Source organism: Heterocephalus glaber, unplaced genomic scaffold (genome assembly GCF_053883595.1).
Source record: "Heterocephalus glaber isolate CG9 unplaced genomic scaffold, H.glaber_assembly_v1.0 deba00001452, whole genome shotgun sequence".
NCBI classification, from domain to species: domain Eukaryota; kingdom Metazoa; phylum Chordata; class Mammalia; order Rodentia; family Bathyergidae; genus Heterocephalus; species Heterocephalus glaber.
In genome coordinates, this window is record NW_028258302.1 from 12,431,246 (window position 1) to 12,439,286 (window position 8,041).

At 45.1% G+C, this 8,041-nt stretch overlaps 1 pseudogene across 1 annotated transcript; it reads right to left on the reverse strand.

Moving 5' to 3' along the window:
* Positions 1-1,238: 1,238 nt before the first annotated feature.
* On the reverse strand, positions 1,239-3,128 carry LOC101697247 (nucleosome assembly protein 1-like 1 pseudogene; annotated as a pseudogene). The gene is made up of 2 exons (XR_015452706.1): positions 1,912-3,128; positions 1,239-1,298 (listed from the first exon to the last, which is right to left on the reverse strand). The product of XR_015452706.1 is annotated as a nucleosome assembly protein 1-like 1 pseudogene (transcript).
* Positions 3,129-8,041: the final 4,913 nt, after the last annotated feature.

Genomic DNA, 8,041 nt, shown 5'->3' on the forward strand with positions numbered 1-8,041 from the left:
TAATGAAGTCCTGTTTTATTTAGGAACCTACCTTCACATGCTGGGTGCTGGACCACACTCCACCTAGAGAGAGATTTGTAGACGCTGAGACAGACATCACACAGGCACAAAAGGATGTGAATAGTTTATCACTCCTATGGTGAATAGCAAGAAAGGATTTCCCAAGGATTAGGGGCTGGGTTTGTTTTGGAGTGAAGTGAAGGGGAGGGTGGTTGTGGTGGCTTTGGATTTTTACTACAGTTAAAGGCGGGAGCTGGGGGTGGTGGTGCTGGGACTGAGAGACTTGGAATTTATGCAGGGGCTGAGAGCAAAGTGGGTAGTGGGCTTTCTTCATAGGGTGCCCAGATGTGGTGCAAAGCGAAAGGTGGGATAAGGATCTGAAAGCTGTTATTGATCAGAATGAATTATGGAGTCTGTCTTTACAAAAACCCCCATCAAAATCCTACTTGGTCTTTTGATTTTTTTTTTTTGTAGAAACTCACAAGCAGATTCTAAATTAGTGTATAAATGCTACAAACCCCCAAAAGCCACACTAACTTTGTAAAAGAAGTATAGATTTGAAAGACTAACAGAACATGATTTTGATTTACAATGTTACAGTAATCAAGATCCTGTGGTACCATCAAGAGACAGATAAATCAGGGGGACAAAGTTGAAGGTTGAAAACTGTACACACTCAAATATGGATAGCCCTTTTCACAATTGCTAAGGTATGGAATTAATCTGTGTCCATCAATGGGTAAATGGGAACATAAAACGTGATACTTATACATAATGGGATGTTATCAGTCATACTGGAGGACAAAAAAAAAAAAGGAAAAAGGAACAAAAAAGTCCTGTCCTTTGGAACAACATGGATGAGCCTAAAAGACATCATGTTAAGTAAAGTAAGCGAGGTATGGAAAAACAAATACTTCTTGCTCGCATTCACAGGTAGAAGCCAAAAAGGATGTAAACAGGATGATCTCACAGAGGTAGAGTACAGAATTATGGCTACTGGAAGGAGGGAAGAGTAGGGGAAAGTGGAAGGGACAGGGAGAAGTTGTTAACAGGTACAGATTAGATAAAATACGTAAGTTCTAGTGTTCTATAGAAAAAAGGCCAACTATAGTTAGCAACAATTTACTATATGTTTCAAAATAGCTAAAAGAGAGGATTTTCTTTTTTTTTTTTGCATTTAACATTTTTATTTTAGGCAGCAAACAACAAAAATAAGCAAACAAACAACCAAAAAAACCGTGAAATAGGCTCATCAAATGATGTAAAGTCATCCTTTCCAGGAAAGCAGAAGGTAGACCCTACCATAAAAAAAAAAAGATGCTTAGTTAATAGATGTTAAATTTAGAAGTACACTAAAATAGTATGTTTAACTTCTGCAAATTCTAGGTTTTATTCACTTCCCTGTGGTAACCATAACCATGTAAATTAGGTTTCCTTATAATTAACTATCACCTAAAATATAAAAATCTATTAGTAAGCTAACAATTATCAGATTTGGTCTTACTGGAAATTCTTAACCATAAGTTCATTTTTTTTCCTTTAAATGATGAATTGTCTTAATATGTCACTGCATTTTTATAACACACACAAAAAAATGAAAACCACAACTATGCTACCAACTTAAACCCACTCTACTACTAGCAGGAAAACTTTTGGTTCTTCAGGAAAAAGTTAATTTTCATAGTTATACTCCAATTATTATATGATGCAAAGAACAAAATTGCAGCAATGAATGAACATGTTTCAGAGAATCTGTGCATTCAGTGTATCTGACAGTAGAACTATAGTTAAAATGCTAGTTAAACAAATTGGTCTTTAAAATATCAATTCCTTTAAAAAATTACTGAATCTACCAAGAAAATACAAAAACATAAGGCTGTAAGTAAATAACAGTTGTGTTCAGGCTATTACAGTGCAGGTTATCCTCAAGGCCACATTCATCCCGCTTCACTGCTGCTTGCACTCTGCTGGGTTTTGCTCCTTCTTTGGGTCATAGTCTGGATCATTTTCCTCATCTTCTTCTTCCTGTTCCTCATCTGCTTCTTCACCTTCTTCATCATAATCATCATCATCATCTTCAATAGTTTCTCCAGTGAAGTACAACACTGATCTTGGAATTATACGCTCAAGTAAAAAGTGACCAATTTCAGTGTCTGCAGCAAGGATAGCTTCGGCAGCACCATCCAGATCTCCATTCTCAAGAACTTCAGGAGGAGCAAAAAATTCAAGAAAGAATCATTGGAAACTGCTTTAGTCACAGTACGAACTGTCCCACATCCTTTATGTTTCTGCTTCTTTTTAATGGTTTTTAAAGTGACATTCTTTCCTTTTTTCCAATCTATTTGGCACCCTGTACAGCCCATAATTTCTGGTCCATCAAATGAAGAGGGAGAAGAATCATCTGGTTCAGATCTCATCCTATATGTCTTTGTCAACACTTCATTTGTGAAATATTCATTGGGTTCAAAGTGAAATTCTAAGATAAAACTCATAGGCTGGCCAGCATGTGAGAACTTCACTTTACTGTCCTTCAAATGCTTCAGAATAGGTTCATCATGTTCCTGAACCATGTCACTGAGCAAGTCAACATTCTTAAAAACAGTCAACCAAAATTCAGGAATTCCTTTAGGATCTTCTTTTTCTTCATCTTTTTTTTCATCTTCAATCTTGGCCTTTTCTTTCAGCCCTGAAACTTCTTCTTCCTCATCTGGTTTCCACTCACATTCTTCTTCTGTAGGTTCATAAATTGCATTAATGATCTCAAATCACTTATCAAATAGAGGTTGGTAGAGAACTGCATACTTCCTTTCAAGATCATGAACTTCCTCACAGAATTTGGCTGCTATCTGTGCACATTTAACTTGAAGGTTTTGGAGAGCATTCACTCTTCTTTTAACTACCCTAGGCAAGCTTTCAATGTATCCTGTTGGTGTGTCTACTAGAACATCAAGTCTTTCTTGAAGGGCTGCAAGAATCTGAGGATTTTGTATCATCTGAACAGTCAGCTGACACACTTTAATTTTTGTTTCTTCACCAGCTTCTTCTTCTACTTCTTCAACATCATCCAAATCTTGATTAAGTTCAGACTGTTCTTTGTTGTCAGTGTCTGCCATGTTGTAAGAACTGCAAATATCGGCGGCTAGTTCGGGGAGTCAGGCGGCCGGAGCTGCACAGGGAGTGACTAAGGGCGGCTGTGGTGGCAGGAGGACCAGGAGGCGGCACCATGAGCAGATGGTGCTAAAAAAGGAGGATTTTCTTTTTGTGGTATATATCTATCAGAATGTTTAAAATGATAAGATTGAATGTACATGGTTGGCAAGAATGCAGAAGAAATCGTGTTCTTTTTCACTCTTGGTGAGGATGTAAAATGATACAATCACTTTGGAAAACAGTTTGTCAGTTTCTTAAAAAGTTAAAAATAGACCTGTTAAAGGGTGTGGCAATTCTATGTCTAGGAATTTACCAAGACAAGTGAGAATTTTTATGTCTATGCAAAGAAATGGACAGGAACGTTCACTGCAGATTTATTTGTAAGAGCCCCAAACTAGACACAGGGCACAAGTCCATCAACAGATGAATGGATAAAAATAATTGTGATGTAGTTCACAGTGGGATACTACTCATCAACAAAAAGGAGCGGACTAGTGAGGTGTGCTGCACCCAGAATGAATCTTGAAATAATTGTGTTGAAAGAAAGAAGTCAGATATACTGAAATTCTGTTCACATAAAATAAAAACTAATTTGTATTGACAGCAGATCAGTGATTGAGGGTGGGGACAGAGAATACGGGAGAAATTGCTAAGGAACATGAGGAAACTTTTGGAGATGATGGATATATTTGTCACCTACACTGTGGTAACAATTTCAGGGAGGTACACATGGGTTAAAGTTATGCAATTTTTCACTTTAAATATGCACAGTGGATATAAATTATACATCAAATAAAGCTCTTGAAATAAATTATCTCCAACAAAGATTGTCTTGAGATCTAGAAATAGTACATATAAATAATCCAGTCTAATGCCCAGTATTTAGTAGGCTCTAAAGAAGTCAAGTTATACAAGGTATGATCAACAAATATGCTGAATGTTTACATTAAAAATAAAAAAATTACAGTATGAGACATACTGCCATTAATTCTCCTCAAAATACTCCCCCCTCACTTTGAACACACTTATCTCATCATTCTTGTCACTCTCTGAAGCAGTTCATGAGCGTCTTTCATGCCAGGCATGGAGGGCCCACCTCACACTCACAGCAGATGGGTGTGTCGATGCCATGTTGATGGGGAACACGGGGCTCCTCATTCTTTTCTCCTCAGTGCAGAGCTGCAAATGGCAGATGCAAGGAGAGGTGCCATTCAGAAGCACTTAGCAGCCTCATCCAGCACTGAGCACCTACAACTGAGCTTTGAGACCTCAGAGTCCTAGCTTCAAACCCTGATTGCCTATATGAGCCCTGAGAGAGGACTTGACCCAACCTTGCTGAGCCTCACCTCCTCGGGCCTGTGAGGCCAGAACGCATACTGACCCTGTGGAATTTTTGCACATGAAAAATGGTGTCACAAATGACCATGTGACCGAGCTGATGTTCTCAACCCTAGTTTTGTGGGAAAGCCCTGATTGAGCCCCCAAGCACTGCCTGACAGCCAGAGATGCTGGGAGCCACTACTGGGCTCCTGTGTACCAGGGTGGCCTGGGTCAGGCTCCATATTTACAGATCGTCACCAGCTCAGGGACCCTCAGCAGCAGCGGTTTTGTGGAGCACCAGGGACAGCTTCCCTTTGAGGAACACACAGGCAACAAGTGTAGGGAGGGGCAAGTGTGGAGTCCATGGCTTTGTGCCTAAGGAAGCCTTCATCAAGCGATCAGCCCTGGCCAGGGACTGCTTTAGCACTTTACACCTTTGATCTCATTTTACCTTTACTGGGACCTACGGATAGATCCTATCATTTTTATTCCCATGTTACTTGAAGGAAGACTGAGACACAGAGGTTAAAAGACTTGGTCCAGGTCATAGAGCTAGTGAGTGGTAGGTGCAGGATTGGAATCTGAGGAGCCTAACCAGAGATGCTGCTCCCCACCCTATGCTGGGCTCTGTCTTGGTTCCAGTGGGTGCCGTTGTTGAGAGTCACTGCTGCTCCCTTGGCCTTGCTCCTCTGTCTCTGCACTTTCTGGGCTTCAGCCATCTCTCTAGCTCGCCTGGGACCTTCCCCATCAGTGCATGAGGCTCAGGGTGGCTCCAGGGCCTCAGCCTCACCAGCCTGTACGGGATCTCTTTCCCTTCTCAGCAGCAGAGGGTCGGGGTCCAGGAAGAGTCCTCACTCTGAGTTTGGGCGGGCTGGTTCCAGCAGAGAGCCCTCAGGAAGGAGTGGTGTTAGTCTTGGTCCCTGCAGAGGCCAGAATGCATGAGCCAGACTGTGGGGAGAGAGTCAGAGAGTCCCCACTAAAGGGCAGAGGCCAGCTGCATCCTTCCCTCAGCCCCTCTGAGCCAAGAACTAGCCATCGGTGGGATGCCAGGACGTATACTTATTGGCAGCAGAGGGATTATTTGAAGTCCTCATTGTAAACAGCTGGATGTTGATGCAAATGGCAATTGCTATCACCCGATAGGTTCTGAGATGGACAGGGACACAGGCTGGACTCTGAGTCCTGTTTGGGAACAGCGAGGGAACTTGACTCTGATGCCATAGCGGCCACTGGCTGCCTACTCCCTGCTTAGGCCTCTCTGCCTGGTGCTGTGCCCAGAGCCCTTGGCAGGACCCTAATAAGATCTGCTCAAGTCCTCCCCCACCCCCTGCCAGGCACTGGTTGCTTAGAGGATGTGGGCACACAGAGAGTCCAGATGCCCCCTTTCCCTCCCCTGCTTTCACCATCAAGATCTGACACCATTTCTTCTCCCTTCTCTGGCCCTGCTGTGGTTTAGATCTTGAATGTCTTCCAGAGGCCACATGGGCTCAGAGGTGGTGCTTTTAGAAAGTGACTGGCTCCTTGGTGTGCGGTACTCATCAGTGGACTAACACACGGATGAGTCCAGAGCTAACTGTGCGGTTAGGAGGTGGGGCCTGGTTGGAGGTGGGTCCCTGGAGTGTGACTTGGAAGGAGAAATCTTCCTTCTTGGCTTCTCCTTTCTTTCTCTGCTTCTTGGCCTCCATGAGATGAACAGCTTTCCCTCTGCTGTGCCCCTCTGCCACGCGGTTTCTGCCTTGGAGTCATCCAACCCTGGACTATAACCGTGTAACCCGTGAGCCCAAATACACTGCTCCCCCTTTAACTTGCAAGTTTTTGGTGTTGTGCCCCAGCAAAGACAGCCCCCGGGGAGACGGTGTGTCTGTGTTGGGGCAGGAAGTGACTATGAAGATTTCTGTGATGTTTGCTTCTTCTCCAGAACCAGCCTCCTCTCAGGTCCCTTGCTCACCTTCGACTAGGGTCAGGAGGATTCTGTCCAAGTCCCTGCTTGCTGCTTACTAACCAAGAGACCTTGCACAAGTCATCTGGCATCCTGGGCCTCTGTTTCCTTCTGAGGATTCTGTCTCTCAGGGTTCAGAGGAGATTGTGGGGACCAGAGTTGATTTTTTGAAGAGAAAGAAGTTGATAAACTGCCAACACAGTCAGAGAATTCCTCTTCTTCTTTGTCTTCCTCTTCTTACTTCTCTTTTCTCCCCCCTTCCACCTCTTTCTTCACTGTCAGATGTGGGGCTCAGTAGTAAGATGGTGGTCTCAATTCTTTCTTCCTTAGGGAAAACTTTCTGAGCAGCTACAAAGCCCCTCTACCCAGGTGAGCCCCTCATTCCTGAAGCCTCTCAGGGCTCCTGTTCCTGCCGCCTGGGAGGCCCTAGGCAGGACAGCACACGTTCGGGCAGGGAGAAAGACAACTGGGGAGGAGCTCTGAGCTTCTGTCCTATCGCACCCAACCCACAGTGTCTTGTCTCTCCACTGGGGAACCAATGGGCTTTCATGGCAGGGACCTCGTGGAGGGACTGAGGCTGGAGGTGGCCCCTCTGTGTGGATCCAAGGACTGGTCCTGACCTTGGTTAGATCCTTTCTGCTTCCCTGGAGGGAGTGGTGGACAGCAGGGGGTGGGAGTTAGCCTCATTCCAGCCTAGACCCCCGAAGGCTGGGTGCTGGATTCTCCTCTGCTATCCAGGGCCAGCCCTGGCCCCTGGCCCTCCTGGGGTTGAATAGTCCCTTTTTTCTTCAAGTCTATGACCACCTCTGCTCCCTCAGTTCCTTAGGTTTTCTGTGCTTTTTCCCATGCATGATCTGAACTCAGTGCTGTTGCTGGCCCATTCAAGGAAAAGCAGCTCAGGCCTGTGCTCTGCTCCCTACAGTGGAGCAAGAACACCCAGACAAGACAGAAAGGAGGTGAGAAAAGAGGGAAAAGAAACATCAACCCAGGGAAAGAAAACAGGGCTCCCAGCCTCTCACCTGGTCAGGGAGGGTAATGGAACCAACAAGCTCTCCCCTATCCCCACCTCTAGACCCAGAACATCGGACCTTACCATGTGGGCCAGGTGACACATGTGGTGTCAATGGCCTCTCCCTAAATCCTGACTCTCAGGGGTGCTGGGCCCTTGACCTTGGTCATTTGATCCATGGAGGACAGTGAGGGCCCTGCCAGATGTCAGTGCATCCTCAGGGTAAAAAAGCGACGTTTTTTATAGTCACATACAAGCTGCTGGCTTTGGACAGGTGACACAGCTTCCTGAAAGCTTGTTCTCCTCTCTAGAAATGGGCAATGATGATGACGATGGTTCCTTGGGGGGATGCTGGGGGCTCAGGTGGGTCCCTTCCCACACGGGCTACAAGCTGTGCTCGGCCTACTTAAGTGAGTGTCACCTGCCATGATGTCCATGAGGACAGGGTCTGCCAGCTCCCCCATCCCCCTTTCCCTGTCCATTGTCAGGTACTGGCCCTCCTCATTGATCCCTGTCCCTCCATGTGGGGGCCCCATTCCTCCCCATGGCCTGGTTAACCCTGAAACCTGTGGATCAGAGCAGGTCACAATGGCATTGTATTGGGCTTCATCTTCCCTGGTCAG